The following is a 19,004-nucleotide window of genomic DNA, read 5'->3' on the forward strand; positions in this document are numbered from 1 at the left end:
GCTATATCCATTTGGCAGTCTCAAAGATTTTTCCTTTCCATTTGCTACCAGATCATCACTTTTGGCATAATTTCCTCCTGAATTAATTCTTTCAGTAACTTCCAAAATATTGGCATAAAAATCAGAGGCTTTAAAGGAACAAATATGTCCATATTTTGGCTCATAATCTTTATAGAGATATTAGTTTCCACTGTGATTCTGCACCAATAGCCAGCCTTCCTGGAACAGAGGAGTGACTACAGGAATATTCTTCAGTAGCTATCCAGCTCTTTTTATGAGACTGTGGATATTGCAACATAATTACTCTGGTAGTAATCAAATTTGGCCTTCCACAACATGACTTTTTCGAATTTAAGAGATATCTTTTTTCACCATCTGACTATCTTGACATTCCTGTTATGGTTCTAACAGTTTCTAAAAAGTCTGTCTATCTAATTACTAAATGGAAATCTTCATCTTGAAATAATCATATGAGCATTATGAAGGGAAATCAAAGCATTCCTTCTCACACAAAATCTTGCCTCCTTGCTAAAAGGGATATATTCTAAGTAATAAAATTTTAAAAAATAATCCTGTGTTGAACCTTCCTACACATTGCAGAACGTTTCGCAAAGTTTCTTCTATTGTATTTATAGTGTCAGTGCATGGTAGAGAAAACCATGCAAAACTGAGGTAAACACATAAATAACTTCCCTGAAATACCAGCCTAAAACCAAAGCTACAGCCCAGCTCACAGTGAAGTACCCAAACTAAGAGTAACAACACTTTATACATCCCTTGATGTGAGGAATTTTATAGATGATAAATCTCCTGGATAAAAACTTGCTGTCCACTTAAACCAGGAAAAAACACCCTACAGCTAATGACAATTCTGGCTCCAGCACCCAATTTTTAATATAGTTACAGAGAGAGTGCATGTCAAAATCTTGGGGAAGCCCAGCCTCACACCCAATCTCTGTGCACCATGAGCTATGTGGACATGAGTGGGCATTACACAGTGATAAAGCCCAAACAGAAGTGGTGGCCATTTGTCCTCTAGTTTGGGCCAGAGCACAAACAGAAGCATGAGCAGTAATAGCAGCTCATGGAAGCTGCAGAGATCACCGCAACGATGCTCAATGATCTGTCCTGATGTTCCTGCTATCCTGCTGGTGCTGCAGCTTCCAAGCTGGCATTGTCCTTCCCCTTTGCTCTCTCAAACCTTCACACATTTTCTTTTACATGCCCTCTAAAAATCATTTCTGAATCAAAACCTGTCTCTGACTGTGCATTGTCTGATTTTCTAGGAGAGAGAAGAGCTGGACTGAGAACATAGAATGAGAAAGACCTCAGTGTACTGGTCATTCCCAGGGACAGAGAAGCCACACCTATAGTTTGGAATCAGAGGCTTACAGATGGAGACAAGGAACAGAAGGTTTCTGCAGAGATTGCCTGGTCCTGCCCATGGCATCTGGCCACATATCTGCCCAATCCCTTCTCACAAAGATTCAATCAGGGAATCTCTGAAGTTTTCCTACAAAAACAGTTTGCTTTGCTCTGGTCTCTAAAACATTTCTCCAGTGTGCATTATGAATCTCCTCTGCTGCAGTTCATGCCTACCACATAAGATAGGTTCTAAAAGGTACTTGGAATAGGTCCTCTTGCCTCTCCCACATCTCCCTCCACAATCTCCTGCATGAAAACATTTATATTTTTCCCCAGTCTTCTCTTCCCTGCAGTAGGGAATCCCACTTCTGTTTCTATTCATAGTTCAGGCTTCTTTTCATAGCTCATAAGATGTGCAGATCTCCTTGGGAACCTCCACCTTGTTCTCATATACTGCTTTAAAAGCAAAGCATGAATGGGAATGCAGTACTCTTGCTGAGGTCCTGAAATGGCTCTCTGTTTTCACTAGTTTTGAGATAAAAAATGAAAAAAAATAAAATATTTTATGGGACTGATATAAATTATGATAGCAATAATTACATGTCTTCTTCCCACTGTTCTCTTTTACTAAAGAGATATTCTGGTTCATGATCTGTTACACTTGTGAATTGCCATTTATGTATTCCCAGTTTTAAATAAGATAATGATTGAATTTTCGAAGTTAGACCACTAAGTTAGTGCTTTCTTATCTTTCCTGCAGAAATCCACAACTTTAACCAATAAATATAAGCAGGAGAGTTTCAACATAAAACAAGTACTATAAGGCAACAATAAAATAGCTACTGGAAGACCATTAAATACCTTGTTTTGGATGATTGCTCCTTCTGGCAGTGTCTACAATGGGGCACAGATTCTGGAGAATCCTCCAAAGGCTTTTTGTTATGCACAATGATCAAAATTCAGTGAAAGAGTTTCTGCCCATAAGAAATTACAGTTTCATTGAAAACTAAACATAACATGCTGATTGATTCTTTTAGTCTGATCATATCATAATAATGTTGCTGTTTCAGGAAACTATATAAGTCTGATAAATATTTTTATTGTCTTAATATTGGAAAAAGCTCCACATAATTTGATTCATCTGAAAAATGAGCAGCTTTTCTTGAAACTTCATTGTTCATCATCGTCATCATCATCATTATCATCTAATATCATCAAATATGATGATGCATGAATTTTAATATTTGAAAAGTTTTGTTTCACTGGAAAGCTTTACTATCTGTTCTAATTTAAATGGAATGAATTAACCACAGAATGGAAATTTTAGCTTCCAGCCACCTTGAGCACTGTGGTTTTATAAGAAATCAGCTCATTAAAAATCCTTTTTATTGCTTCTTGAATGTCATGTTTCAGTTATAAGGCATGATATACATTTTTCTGAATTATTGTGAATTATTAATTCAATACACAACCAAATAAATTTCTGAAAATCCAACTTTTTGTCACGATGCTGAGAATATTTAATTTCTTGGCCATGTTTGTCACCATTACAGAACAGAGCAAGCCAAGCTAAGCCTGCACTGCCACAGACCCACACCTTCCCTGCATATAAGCAACAGCACTCAGCAGCTGCATGTCAAACCAAGTTAAGGTGTTGATTTCATGCCCTTTTCTTGTTGTTGTGTTACTTTTCAGCAGCTTGAACCAACTGGGCAAGCTGACTGTGTAGCTGCGTGAGACTACATCTGGTGTTATTATTTGTGTGTTTACCATTCCTATCAAAGACATCCAGTCTTGTGAGCAAGCTCTTGCCCTGTGAAACAGCTGAGCCAACACCCCAGAAATCAAATGTGTCCTGAATACAAGAGAAGCTAGTCAAGCTTTTTTTCTCATTTAATTTTGCAGCAAATTAATCTATGGAAATAAACTATTAATACACTTTCCTTTTCAACCTAGTCTATCTTAATGAAATGCAGATAAAAAGTGACTGGTGAGCACTCCCTCATCTGTCACAGGAGTATATGTCAAGCTGTTTCTATTCCCATCAATGTGAGCATTTCTTCTTTGTCATATATATAGTCATCATGTATTCAGATAGAAACAACTTCACATTTGGATTCACAATTCACACAGTGTGCTTGTTCACCAGGAGTTTACCAGTTCCTTCTCCTTCTCAGATCAGAGTTACATCCAGTCCCACTCCACATCAGCCCAATAACAGCTTATTTCCTGCTTCCCCTTCAGCTTTCTTCCTGATTGCTCGTAATAATTTTATTGGAGATCTAATTTGTTCAAGTTACCTGAGGGCTGTGAGTGTGCTGTTGTACTCATCAGGATAGTTAAGCTGAAGGCAATGAGTCTACTCCTCCTCTTGACTGTAGGCACATGGCCAAACAAGTCCAGAAAGCTCAGCACCTCTTAGGGCAAACCCTTTATTATCATTAATACCTTATATGAATGTTATGAATGTGTATCAGTGATTGTGGAAGGGAATAAGGGAGGTTCCTTCTTGTAGTCCAAAAATACCAAGCTTTTCCCTAAAGCAATTGAAGGCAGCACAGTACTGAATGTCCCTGCACCAGTACTGGGAATTGTTCTAACATCCATTTCTGACTAGCCAACTTTTTCATGAAATGCAGCAGAGGAGCAGAGATATTGCTTCTTTTCTCTCTAACCAGAGGGGAAATGATGGAACATTCATTACAGTAATTTATGTCAGTCATGTATGCATTTAAACCAATAAAAAATTCTGCCAAATATTCCTCCAGTGCCAAAGTGTGTTCTTAAGGAATGATAAAACATTTCACCAAACACATACATATTTTTTAAACAAAGCCTCTGTAGAAGAAACCAGGTATTTCTTTTGATGTTATATCATGCCTGGGAGTTAAATACAATAATCCCTGGCTCTTTTAGGGTTTGTTATTCATCCTCTATACTGAAGGCTTCTAATTTGAGAGAATTTACATTGGACCAGAGCCTGACACAACATATTAGCTCAAATGTAAAGAACTTGTTTGGGTTTGGTGGGGGAATATTTATTGAAAAGTGATTTTTTTTTAAAAGTTGGCTGAGATCCGTATAAATTAACATTTAGATTGTTTGAAACTTTTTCATTCTAACAGAGAATCAATCAAACATTAGGAAGCTTATCCCATTTTTCTATCTTTTTATATTTCTCTCCAAGCTAGTTTTAGTGCCTATCTATAGCTATCATCAGAGAAATCTCATCACTTTAAAGGATTCAAAATAAAATCTTAAAATCAATTTGACAGATTACACATTTTTTCTTTAAATGTTTTAAGGGGTATGTTTTATTTTGCTCTAAAAACTCTTAATCATTGAAAAGACACTTTAAAATATACTGAGCAAAATTCTAAGAGTTTACATTATTCATTGTTTGATTTTTCTATAATTTATGGCACATAAAGCAAATTGTTAGCTGCTTTCTCATAGCTTTTCTCTGCTTTGGCAGTTCTCATTGTTAAGAATCAACAAAACATCTGTTAAAGTGACTCAGTATCTAAGGGTGAATCTATCATCCATTACAACATCCGTGATCCAAACAAACAAGTCCAACACAGGAGGGCTACCCTACAGCCCAGAAACACATTTTTTCATTGCTTGGAATACAAATGACCCATGAACTCAACTGCTATGGAAAGAGCCTCACCACTGAGTCTCTTCTCTAAAGTATTCCTGTTCCCAAAGCCTCTATCATACTTTTGTGGTATTTGTTGTCATAATCAACTGGCAGGCACTTGAATGGAGCCTGTGCTTCAGGAGAGTCTCATATGATACTGCTGGGAATGGAGGGAGACTTTATAAAATAATCAGAGACAGTTTTTCTATTGTAGTTTGATACACATTCATTTACCACTTCTATCCATATTATTTGCTCATATTTACATTCTTCATCTCTTTTATCACCAAAGCCCTTACTTACATAGACAAACTTAATGATGGCATATCTGAAAGGCAAGGAGAAGTTGGGGTCTTATATACTGCTATCACCAAACTATAAATAATAAATGCTATATGCTATTAAACTGTAAATTCTATAAATAATAATTCATTTTAATTATTATTTATATCAAATTCTGTCTGCACCTAGGTAGATATTTTGGTATATTACGCTTTGCTCCCAAAGAATTTGACTTCTCATCACCTGTACAGCCATCTTCCCAATGCACCCCATTCTGCCTCATTTGATGTACAAGGAAAGACTAAGAGAAAAGGCTGGGCTTGTTCAGACTGGACTATTCTAATTTCTGTCTTTAGGTCATTATAGAAGAGACTGAGTTGAGTCTTCTCAGATGTGCATGGTGAAAAGATAGGAAATGGACATAGGTCACAACATGGGAAATTCCCAATAAATATATTTGGAAAAAACACCCTCTTCATTGAGGGTGATTACATGCTGGAAATTATAATTTTCTAGTGCTAATATGTGGTATGTTTGTCATTAGCACATCCATTTTTTTAAGATAAATAATTCTTCTAGACTTTATTGTGTCTTCACTCAAGTAGAAGAAGGGAAATATTTTTCTAGTAACCCAACTATAAACCAACAGAACCTATAATCAACACCTCTGTTCTTGAGCAGTCAAGCTGCAAACCTTCGTGATTGCCCTGAGCTTCTTACAGGGAGCTGGAAGGTCTTCCTTCAGTGCACCCCAACCACACGACCAAGATTTGATGAAAGCTTCAATAAAGGAGGAGAGGAGACTCAGAGCCAAAATGGGACACTCTCTAACCAGGGAAAGATGCCATATCTTATAGCCATTAACAGTTAGACAAGGAATTTGTCCTGCAGCTATCCCAGAGAATTTGTGAACTCTGGGTTGAACAAACCAAGCAGGGGCAAGCACTTCCACTAAAGGAGACAGATATATGGCTGTGAATTCTTCTTTGGGTTATTCCTTTCCATTCCACCAATGGAGCATGAAGTGCTCAGGCTCAGTTGTCCCATCTTTCCATTCAGGACTGATTTTAACCAAAGAGTAAAGATAACAGTGCAATAGGATAAGTTGTACAGTGAAATAAAACGGCTATATTATGGATGATATGGTTGCCTTTTAATTTCAAATGAAAAATACATCTTTAAGAGACCTAAACTTTCACTGATATGTAGGCAAACAACACGTGTGTGTTTGTCTCAGTCCCTATTTTTCTTGCTTAATGAAAACAGAATCTGAACATTTGCTTCTAGACAGGTTCTTTGAGATTGTTGCAAAAACAAGCTTCCAGATTTGCTTTCACAATAATAGTTTCAACCAAAGACAAAAAAATTGCCTTCAGCTTTATATGTTTGGTTACTTCTCCTCCAGTTTTCCCTTGATACTAGTAACTGCCAGCTGCAGAACTCAGAGTGCCTCTGGGCAACTGTACTAAGACAAGATTGTTTTTTTCCAGAGAGCTTCTTTAAATTGTCCCTTGAAGTGCCTTTGGGGGCAACTACTTTCAAAAATCCCAACAACAACAACAACAACAAAAAGTACTTCTGATATCTTGCAGCTTCCAAATTTATAACTAGTTTAAAAGCCAAAATAATTCTACTCAGTGCTGTCTTGACAGATGATATAACATCCTACATGGCAAGATGGAACACATCCTGTGCAAAGGAATTTGAGCAGTTAAAAAACCATGTCTAAACTCCTGTATCCAAATATGATGCATTTCCTATTCCTTTTGGGTGCACAATTAGCTGTGAGCTCCAAAGACGTGCCAGAAATAGCAGAGCATCACAGAAACAACATTCAGAGTAAAAAAATCTTCCAGACCCCAAATCCATCTGAATGGGTAGACACTACTGTCAATTACCCTTCTCTAATTTCCCTTTTATGAGTTTGAACTTAGAAGAGCTAAGAACAAAAGCTGGTTTTGTTGCTCTCTTCTAGAGGCAAAGGAATTCCCATATTCATCCCAGGAAATTTATCTACTGATTTGAAACCATTGGTCATTCACTCCTGACAGAACCCATGCACCCTAACTTTGCTTTTCCTGGTTGCTAATGGGAAATGGGAATTAAGTGCTTCTCTTCTCCTAGACCAGTAGATGCTGTTTTCCATGTTCCACATCATAATGTCAAGGCTGATCTCACAGTTCAAATATAACCACACATGAGCTTATAAAAACCAAATACTAAATTTTGAGAACTACACCTCAAATTGGAATGTTTTTGAATACGTGTTTTCTGATGATAATTGCAGAAAAACCCTTAAAATGTGAAATGAAGAGTATGTATTTACTGTTTTTCAATTAATATCTTGGATTCCATTCTGGGAAACATATGGAACTATCTGCATGATACCTGTGCCTCTCTTAAAGGTGTCCATGGCATGTAGGAACATATCTAGTGAGTTTTACTGCTATAATTTTTCACTCTGCTAAAGCATACCTTAAAGCAGAAATGTTTCACTATACAAGAGCAGACACATCACATGAACATTTCTTCTGTACTGGGGATCCATTTGTGAACAACAAAATTTTACTACTCCCTGAAAATAAGTTACGTGATCTTCTACAAAGAGTTGTGGGAGAATGAGAGCAGTATACTCTGAAAATTAAGATCACTTGACAAAACAATAGAGAATATTCTCTGTGCTGGGAAGAGACTAGAAGGTGAACCTCTTGGATTTTAATTTGCTTCTATCCAACATATTTGTAGAATGAACATATTGTTTTGGACTCTGTTCAGACCATAAACAGTGGTGTTTATGTTTGTAACATTTCTAATGCTCTGGACTGTAGTGTGTCCCGCTCCCCACACATGGTATGAATATTCGCTATCAGCTAGGAAGAGACCCTCACAGCTTAAACACCTTCCAGTCCCATGCTCAGCCACCTCCCTAAAGTATTGTGTGCAATACAATACAAGCAGAAGAGGTATAATTTATTTCATACTTTAAAGAGACTCTCCTATGCTTTTACACAGCCCATTTTATCTTCTTACACCTCTTCTACTTCTGCTGTTCTTGAGCCCCTCCCCCAACTCACATACATCTTAGGAACAACCCACTCAGTTCCAAAACATCCTGCTCTATTAGTAGTACAATCTGTTAGTATTGCCATGAATCAAGTGGAGATTTTCCACTACTCTCTTTTACTTGCTTAAAACAGCTGCGTTATCTCCTGATCAGAGGCATAAACTGAGCACAGCAGAAGACCAGGCTTGAAAACCACTCTCAAGCCCTAATTTATGTAGAGTGGTCTGCAAGGTCATTGTTTCCAAGCCAAAAGTCAATTCCCTGATAGAGAGTAATTTATTAAGCTGTTCAAAAATAAGGAAGTAAGTGTTTTCAAAAAGTCAAAGGTGACTTCTAATGACTATTTTCTCAGTGTGAACATGACTAATATTGTCTTATATTTTATAATATTTAAAATCTAACATTTGCTTGACATGATGAGAAGACACAGGACAAAGAGATGGTGAAAACATGTACTAATTGAAATACTTCATCCTTACAGTGGTTTGTTACAACTGTGTTAGGCTTGGTGGATTCTATGTGTTCAGCCATTTGGAACGTTGCCCGTGAGACACATACCAAGTGAATAGTTTTGGAAGGCTCTAGTTTGAAGTGAAGAGATTTCCTTTGTCACCCTAAAATACCTCCTGTGCATCTTTAACAAAATGCTGTTGAGGGATATCAGGAACATTGAAAGGTTTTAAAACCAGAGATATTCATCACTCCCTTAACAAACCCACAGTGAGGTAGAGAAAGGATGTGTATATCAAGTTTCTTCATACTGAGTCAATGGATTGAACACTCTAAAAGATAATTTGGGACAATTAGGTCGTCAGGTCTGCTTGAATCACCTGATGAAGCCCATTTGGCTCTGATGTTCAAGAGCTCAAGGAATCCTCAACATGGTCCTCCAGGTTAGACACTGTTAGACACTGACATTGCATGTGCACCTTCATTACCTGTCTCATTAACTCTTCATTACCTACCACCAGTCTTATGTTGTAGTTCATTTATTTAATTTTGTTAAGGGTTTGATAAGACTTGTTAGTACATTCTTGTTACCCTCGTGTCATGGAGTTACTTTACCTTTAAGAAAGTTGGAGTTGCTGGGAACTGCCTCGAGTCTTTTCTCCTGACCAATTATCGGTCATTGCTGGGAATTGACAGCAGTTTAGGCCATTGAAAAGTGGGATCAACTTGTGAACCCTACCTTAAAGTGTAAAACCAGAGCTCTCTGGGTTCTCTTTGTTTCCTGGCTGTGAAGGGTGGCAGAGCTCCAGGCCTCCTGTTTCCTGCCCAGGCCATGCGGCCGGGCGGGGATGGGGCCGGGCCTGCCCCGTCTCCAGGCCGGGAGATGGGGGGGGCCTGGGGAAGGTTTTCCTCGGGCCGGGCCGAGCCAATCTCTGGCTCGGCTGCAGGTTTTGCTGTAACTAAATTCACTAGAAACTGCCCAGTGAAGAAGGATAGAGGCTCAGGACCTGCAGCAAGCAGAGACAGCCACACTCTCCAGAGCAGCTATGAAGAACCTTCCATCGCAGACGGCTCCAGCTCCTGTTCGGCAGAGATCACAGAACCATCTACAAAAGCCTGGGCAAGATTTTAACTCTTTCATTACCCAGATGAGACTTGCAGATTAATCTTTTTATCCAGAGAGAGAGAAAGAGAGTGATCAACATGAAAAGAGACTTTATAAACTACCAGTGACAGGAAAGAAAAGAAGCTTCAGAAGAGGTAGAGAATTAAGAAGATGCTTTAATTAAGCTGAAATATCTTTCTGTTAAAACTATGGAGATGGACAATGAAAAGAATTCCTTTAATTCATGATTCAGTATCTAGAGAGGAATAAAGTGTTCAAAGTGTCAATCTGAGTAAAAAGTAAAGTAATTATGGTATAGTGAAGTGCTGGGAGATTTGAAGCCTTGAGAGGCAATGAGAAAACTGTTTTCTAGTGAAGCCCACAGAAATAGATGAAGAAGACTTTTTTTGCCTTTGAATAACTTATCCTTAAAAATCCCACCCTTAGTCTCATGGCCCATACACACTTCAGAGTGATGTGAAAATGGGAGGAGTGGGCTCTAATAATAGCAGCTCTGGGCAGCTAATATTAGGGCAATGGAAAACTATAACAAAAATAGTTTTCTTGTGAGAAACTCCATAAATTAACAGGAAGAAACTTCTGTTTCTCTACAAAGACTGGTGAAAAGACTGTAGCAAGAATTGGTACTGTTTTAACCATCAAAGTTCCCAAGTTTTTGTCTCTGTTGTCATGTGAACAAGGGAATAGCGGGTAGATAGGGGATGAAAAGGTTTTTCTGGAAGTTTATTCTGGTGTTCTTATTATTGTAGTTTGTCAATTAACTTTCTTTTTTTTTCCTTTTAAGTTTCATGCCTGTTTTGCTCTTGTTCTAATCCATATCTCCCAGCAAGAAATAAGTAATTTTCTTAGTTATTGGTTTAAAACCATGACACCTCGGTTGATTGTATTGGTTTGGCCCCAGTTGTCACTTATGGCAGTTATAACTCCTACTTTCCCTGAATGTTCCCTGCCTTTTACCTTAGCCCTGCCCCTACGCCCCTATCCATCATTGTAAACCCCACCCATTCTTCCAGAACCTTCTGTATCAATCAATTATCCCTCGAGGCCGCACTGGTTAGTGTATCTTTCTCCTTCCCTCTGTAAATCCCTATTGGTCTGGAGTTTGTGATCCCCTCCCCTTACTCCTCCCCTCGGGATTCCCCATTGGTCTACAGTTTGTACCGTCCCCCAGAGGTCGGGCCATACTTAAATCCTTGTGCGGCAACGCTCAGGGCTCTCTTGGTCCTGATCCGTTCCAGCGTGGACCCCTCGTTTTCCTCAGCTAATAAAACCAGTGCTGGGAACTACGATTCAGGAGAGACTCCTCTGCCTTTTTGTGTCCACACCTGATGCCATGCACCACAGAGCTTGGGGTGGCCCAAGACTCTGGAGGTTTCACTAGGGGAAAAGCCTACTCCCCAGTGATTCTCCACTCCTGGTGTTCGCCTGTGCCAGAGTGCAAAAACCAACACAGACCAACATAGAGCTGCTGGTGCACTGCAGCGTCAGTCTTATGCTGTTTCTTCGGCAATTCTCCCCAGCAAGTGGAAAATTATTATTGAAAAGTAAACTGTATCTGTGATTTAGCTGGTGGTAGGCTACAAAAGAGGAAACTCATGACATAAAGAGCCATGTAACATGTCTGTAAGTATTTGTGAATTTGGAAAATGGTATACTTGCATAGCCCTTCCTCACAGCTTTCTGTAGAAAACAGAAGTGTTGACTTGTTAAACTAAGAAAATTTCAGTCTCATTTCAAAGCTAGAGAATTATAAGTTAGAAGAAGAGTTCGGTTTCTCTTTAGTTACCTCACTGCTTATTCTGAATGAAAGTGCAGAGTATTGCAGCAGTTATTTAATTGCTTATTTGATAGAAATATACTTTAACAATATTTTAAATTTTACTATTGTAACATTTTTTCCCCTTTTGCCATAGAAGATTCTGATACAATTTCATTAAATCAACATATTATGAAGGAGTTAGATCTTTAGAGAATAATTTAATGATATTTGCACTTAGTAGCAGTCACTTACTATTAGAGGTTGGAATTTGATTGAGGTTTTTGCCCAAGCTTTCTGAGGGTGAAAAAGGATATGATCCCTTTTCCAAGTACACAGTGTAAATTCTACATTGTTTCAGGATCTAATCCTGTGAGAAAAGTTAGATTCAAAACACAAATCAATTAATACAGGGCTAATACATAGGTGACACATGGATTGTATGAGCACAGCTGAACACTTCTGTCAGCGAAATAAGTTTATTTGGAAATAATGCAAAGATAAAATCTACCTTAGTTTTCTATCTGAGGATAGCAAGGACAAGCCAGCTATATTTTAGCAGGAAAATACTGATACTTAGATATGCAACTTTTCTTAGTGCAGTCAGGAGGCTCTCAGCATTTTGAATGTGAGTATGCTTATGAAAAAACCAAAACAGAAATTAAAATATATATGTCTAATTTTAGTACCCTGATAATGCAGTTTTTGCCTTCACTTAGAAGACAGCTTGCAGCAATTTTAGATGGTATCACCATTTACATTTCATTTCCTCCACTTAAAATAAAGGGCCAATGCCTTTTTGAGTTTCATGTTGTGAAAAAAAAAACCAAAACAACAAACAAAAAATCCGAACCAAGTAACACCTGACTTATAAAATAATCTATTCAAAATAACACTGCCAAAGCAGAAAGATTTCCTTCCATGTTGGCAATTTGTATTTCCACATATAAAGCCAAATTCTGCTATTTTTAATCTAATGTTAGGAAGCCATACTAGGCATTAAGCAAGCACCAGGTCCCATGAGCCAGATTCTTTGTATCAATGGATCTCTCAAAGCAACACAGAATCTATTCCTCTAGGAGAAATGTCCCTTCAAAAACTGGCTCAAGATAGGCTACAACTGAGTATCAGTCTCTTTGACAAACTCAAACTGCCTCTTGTGAATGTCACTATATACTACTTAATTGTGAGAAAAAAAAAATCAATCAAATATCAAACAATATTTTTTTTGCCAAATAAGTATTTTGAAGATGATGAAAGTGTCTTAGCAGATAGCATTATAAATAATTGTGTTTAGAATTCCACATCTTATACTTTGCTTTTTTAAATGCCCATCTCTGGTAAGTGATGCATCTCTAAGGACTTGCTGGAATTAAGCTCTTTATCAACAGTCAGATGTGGGGGAAATAGCGACATACAATGAGCATATGCTGCTCTGTACTAGCACAGTGAGTAGCACACAAGAACCAAACACACACTTCTGACAGGGACCCATCTTATTCTGGACATCCATGTATTTACCTGCCATCATCAATCAATTCTAAATAAACTTTTGGTACTATAGTTATGGACATGCCTTTCTGAAAGGTTTTCTCTGGGTTTTGATTCATCTCTCTTTTCCAAAGTTGTAAATACCTGAAGTGTAAAAATCTGAATTGTGATGCATCTGAAGGCATTTAAAGATATGAAAGATATTTATCTATTTTTAAAGATGCCATTGCAATACCTCTTTGTAATACTAAATTAAATTTCACTACATTAACCAGCTCTCATTAGTTTGCATTTTTATTTATCAGATTAAGAATATTTTCCAAGATAGGCCTGGATTGTGGGAGATGAGAAACTATGAGACCATATTGTGACTGTGAGATTTTGACTTTCATCCCATTTCATGTTATGGGAGACCACTGTCTTAAAGCCAAATATCTTTCACTGTAGTCAGTATGGTGAGCTCGACAGAAGGGCAGAGATTGCAAACAGCCACATTCCTGTAATTCCTGTAATTCTGTAATTCAGTATGGACAGCTGCAGGGGGACACAGGCAGGACTCTGTCTCACTGACCAGAATATTTGCTGTGTTGTAGACTATAGGTCAGAAAGTTTCAAAGACCAGTTTAACAGTCACAGATGCCTAAGATCTCATGGCCAGAGAGCTGCCTGGGTAGGGTGCATTCCACCACTGCTGTCCAAATCCATCATTTTCGCTCATGTGACACTTCAGAATCCTTCAGGGCAGGGGTTTTCTGTAATATTCCTATAAGCCTTTACCAATAGAAAGAGTTGTCAAGGAAACAAATTTTTCAGATTGCTCTGTTGTCTGGGAAAATAAATTTATATATGTTGAGTGAGGCACACTCAAAGTTGATACCAGTGCTTCTTCTGCAGCTGTAATTACTGCAAGCATACACCCACAAACTCCTTGTGGATATTTCCCTTTCTGAGAAATATCTATCTGATTCCAGTACTTAAAATCAATATCATTCTTGGGCTGTGGGATTCAGAGCACTTACATAATCTCATTTTTGATCTGTTTTGTGTCTATGAACAAAATCTCTGTTTCTATTCTTTCCTCTTTCCCCATTTAATAAAAGAAAATGCAGGATGAGATTTATATGATACCTGTCTTTCTGAAATATGTTGGCTTCTGCAGCTTGATTCTAATGATAGGAAAATTGAAGAATCTCAGAATGGTTTGGAAGGGACCAGTAAAGGTCCTCTAGTCCATCTCTCTGGCAATCAGCTGGGACATCTTCAACCAGAGCAGGCTGCTCAGAGCCCAGTCCAGCCTGGCCTTTAATGTTTTCAGTGATGATGCATCCAGAAGCTCTCTGAGCAACCTGTACCAGTGTTTCACTACTCTCATCATAAAAAAAATATTTCTAATATCTAATTTGGATGTATCCTATTTAGCATAAAACCATTATCCCTATTTCTACAAAATCTGTGAATGGATTTTAAAAATTCAGACATGCTTGAGGTCCTAAGAGTGAAAATATCAAATTACTTTATATGCAGCACCAGCATTCTTATTTGGCAAAGACTCAATATTTAATAGGTTTGATAATTTGAATGATGTAATCAAATTAAGGTCTGTCATGGGAAAATGCTCAACATTGCAAGAATTCAGTGGAAGTAGGCAATTATTCTGCAAAATTCATTCACCAGTAATCAGTTCCTGATTTGTGCTAGAAAAAAAATGAACTATCAAGCAAGCTTGAAGGTCATGGCTTGTAATGCCCACACCCTTCTACTCCATATGATCTACTTCAATGATGACAAAAAATACTAAGACCCACTCTTCAGCTCCATGACCCACAGTTTTGATATTTTTATTTGGCATCTCTATTTTCTGTGGGCTTTATTTTGGCTGTGCTGAACTTCAAAAAGTTTAAAAATATTTTCAATTTATAGAAAAAAGAAAAAACAAAACCAAAACAAATGAAAGTTTCTTGCCAGGCATATTTCCCCACACTGAGTTCCCACAGCTCTAATTTTAAATAATGAAATATTTCCTTGCAGAAATATTGTGTATTATTCTATAAAACCAATTAAAAAGGGATGAATGTTGTTCTGTATCACCACTCACAATTCAAAAACCTTACAGAGGATTTTGCCTTGCTATTATCTATATCCCTTCTGCAACAACTTCGGCTGCAGCATGCTGTGACAGGGTTCAAATCCTCTGGCTTCTCTCCTTCATTCTGTGCTTGAAAACTCATTAAAGTTCACAGATTTTCCTAAACACACAGCAGATGTTAAGCCCTGCTTTTCACCATGTAGCGTGCCCTGACTCTGCAGGAGCCTGTCCCAAACTTATAGTCCTGTGCATAAACATTTGTCATGGCAACAGCTTTTAGTGAAGCTGAAAATGATGGCCTAAAAGATTTATCTTGAGCCTAATGAACGTGTTAATTTGCTTCTAGACTCTAATACTAAAAGGACTTGTTTGTCTAAGCACCACAGAGGTGAAAATGAAAATTAACTAATCCTTGGAGAGCTAATACCTGAAATCTTCTAGAAAAAAGCCCCTAGTAGTCTATCTTCATTAGAACAGCTGTGTGAAATATTCACTTTCTTACCAGCCACTCTCTGACACCTCAAAAACCAAAGCAGATGAATATTTTTGTTTTCTGGATGCAGCCTCACAGATCACTGGCTTCTTCAAGCAAAACAAAACAACTTCAAATGCAGTGAATGTAAGGCTGTACCATGGGAAAATTTAACTGCCTGGAAAGCAGACAAACAAAACTTTTCAAAGCCTATCAATTTCCTGTTGAAAATAAAATAAAATAAAATAAAATAAAATAAAATAAAATAAAATAAAATAAAATAAAATAAAATAAAATAAAATAAAATAAAATAAAATAAAATAAAATAAAATAAAATAAAATAAAATAAAATAAATCTATAGGATAACTGTTCTGCCTCCTCCCTCCTCTCCCCCGCCCGAGTTCTTGCAGGCCTGTGAAGTACAGTAAAGGCAGTAGTTCCTCATTCCTGTTCCTGGGGCTCTCTGGCAATGCCCACAGTTTCCAGACACAGACCCCTTATCTCCAGATATTGGCAGCCTCTGGGAGGTTGTCTCATTGCCTTGCACAAGTCTGCCTAGTACTACCTGGATTTTTGCAATATTCAGGTGGCCCTTTGGCCCTCTGTTAAAGCATAGTGGTAGACACAAGATTTAAATACTCAGGCAGTGAGGTTTTACCTGCTTGTGCTTTGGTGTATCCTGCACACAATTCCCAAATATCAGTGACCCTTAAACATAACACTGATAGCAAACCTGGAATAGACAGGGTGCTTTTAAACCACAGACCCCAGTGATAATACAAACAGCACCAGGTCTTCTGAGAAAGACCTGCGAGAACCGATCACAGTTTCTATGTCTCTCTCAAGGGCTGAAGAATCCTATTTCCATGTTAAAGAATCAAATGTTCTCCTTGTAGGTGAAAACCACCAGAAGGTATAACTCTAAAACAACATTATCTAAAAAGAATGCTGCAGATTTCAAAAGGTATTTGGGTATACCTCCACTCTAAGGAGACTGATACAGGCTGGTATCCATGGTGGCAGTTGTCACCTCAACAGGGAAGAAAGGATAATGCCTATGTAGACTCTTGAGCTTTGCATATTGGGGCTTTAAATGCACTCATTATTTTATTTCATTATCTAAAGTTGGAAGAGTATGATAATATGCTTTGGCCCCCTGAAAATAATACTAACTAGCTGAGGGACCTTTTGAAGTTATATGCATATATTTGTATCAACAAACATATATTTATAGTACTCAAACAAAGTGCCGCCCTTCTATCATAAGCCTGGAAACAAATAATGGCTTTTAAAATTAACTGGGAAAAGTTAAAATTGATTGAGGTCAGTTAGCAGAGAATATCATAATGGAGTTTATTTAAAGGCAACTTTGTATCTTAAAACTAGAAAGAAAATGAATGAAATCTGTTCAAGGCAAAATGTTACTGGACACAAACCAAAGGCCTTAAAAAAAAATTTGGAGACTTATTCAGCCTACTTTTTCAGCCCCTCAGGAGACTGGCTAGACAGTGAATTTTTAAAAGCTTAGATTAAGTCTTTATATAGGTTAGGAGCATTCTGGCTACTTGAAGCTCCATCTGTATAAAAGGTGGCACCTTATACACAGAAACCTTATGTTACCTTGGCAGAGTTTCCAAGATTGTTACGGGTAAAGCAAAATTTTCTTCAGTCTTTTGGATCTTTTTTGCCACTCCAAAAAGAAATTTTTCCACCTCAATTACAGCAGAAAGTGCATCTGGTCATGAAGACAGCAGAGATTATTTTCATCTTTATTTTGATAACAGATTGCATTTTCAACTCAGATACCTTAAACAAGGCAAAGACATGTATTGTTGTCTTAGATAATGCAGAATGAGACCACATAAATTTGGTACATGACCTAAGTATAAACCCGATTTCTTGGTCAAAACAGCAGGGTGCTATGTTTAGCAGAAATATTTATTCATATTTGTTAGCGACTGAGCCGGCAGTTTGACTTACTACCGCACTGAAACGTGTTACAAATCTGGCAGGAAGGTCTATGAAGTTTGGAATTTGTATAACTTTGACAAAACCAGAGTAATGGTCCTGAATATAATGTAGTTTCAGAAGGATATGAACAATTTGAAAATGTTCAAATATCACAACATAAAATACATCTTTTGTGTGATGGAGTTCTGCTACCCTGGGATGGCTTAGAACGTACCTTCCTGTGGGGAGTGGTGACTGAATCTGTGGTTTTGCTTTCTTGGGAATGTGCCTTTTGATTTACCTATTAAACTCTATCTCAGCCCATGAATGATTTCTTAGCTTTACCTTTCTGTCTCTCTCCTCTGTTCCTCCAAGAGAGAGAAAGTAAGCAACTATTTGGGACTGGTTTGCAAACTGGGGTTAAACCATGACAAGAAGTTTGGCTGATCTTGTGACAAAGATGTGTTTGTACTTTTGTCTATGTTTCATGTCTGCTCTCTGGTATAAGTGGCAGGCAGAAGGTGACACTAGATCACCATGTGAAAACCACTGCAGTGGAGTGATTGTTCCAATCCCAGAATTCTAACACCGACAGCAGCTACAAACATGGATTTCTATATAAAGCCCACAATATATTTCTAGACAGTCCTATATACCACTTCCATATGGTATAGGAAAGCAAAAAATCATTTAAAAAATGGAGAGAAGGAAATAACCCATACTTGGGTAAATCAGCTTTTGACAGGTTAGGATTATAATACATTTCTTCCTCCCACTAATAGAGCCTTTTGCCCTCCCTACATTCTGTAGTCTCCCATTAGCACTCTGATTTTTCAGGTCTCCTCAGCCTTCAGTCTCAAGCCTCTCTCTACTCTTCACTATTTTGCCATATGAAGAAACCTGCTTCCTTCTGCACCTGGGTTTGCATTCTCAGACCAGCTTGGTTTGGTTGCTGACTGTAGGGCTGCATGACTGCAGACATCTAGATGTTTTGACAGCTCAAATTACCACCATGAATGCACACAGCATCCCTCCAGTGCTTATGCCACGAGGGTCAGCAAGGTCCATGTCAGTCATGCAACACAGATCTCACTTACTCACATATCAGTCACCTCTTCTGGGTGACCAAAGATACTATTTTTTAGTCTCATAAATTTCTATCAACAAAACTGACTAGAAAGGCTGATAAAAAGGGATGGAAAATTCCACATAACCTTTTTGTTGATATTTCATTTTCAGCTGATCTTTCAAAATGTAGTAAAAAATTAATTGCACAGGCACATTACGTATAAACTTTCCAGCCAACTCCAAACAGGTC

The 19,004-nt window shown here is 37.8% G+C and overlaps 1 long non-coding RNA gene across 2 annotated transcripts in view; it reads right to left on the minus strand.

Moving 5' to 3' along the window:
• The window catches only part of LOC147648547 (uncharacterized), a 46,667-nt gene extending 36,763 nt beyond the window's left edge, over nt 1–9,904 (minus strand). Inside the window, exon 1 of one of the 2 annotated variants that reach the window (XR_015281212.1) lies at nt 9,544–9,654. This is a non-coding gene — a long non-coding RNA (uncharacterized LOC147648547). Of the gene's footprint in view, nt 1–9,543 lie in introns of both variants that reach the window. The other variant, XR_015281213.1, reaches the window with a different exon arrangement.
• Between the last annotated feature and the right edge of the window lie 9,100 nt (nt 9,905–19,004).

The sequence above is a fragment of the Cyanistes caeruleus genome, chromosome Z, assembly GCF_971803275.1.
Source record: "Cyanistes caeruleus chromosome Z, bCyaCae1.hap1.1, whole genome shotgun sequence".
Lineage (NCBI taxonomy): Eukaryota > Metazoa > Chordata > Aves > Passeriformes > Paridae > Cyanistes > Cyanistes caeruleus.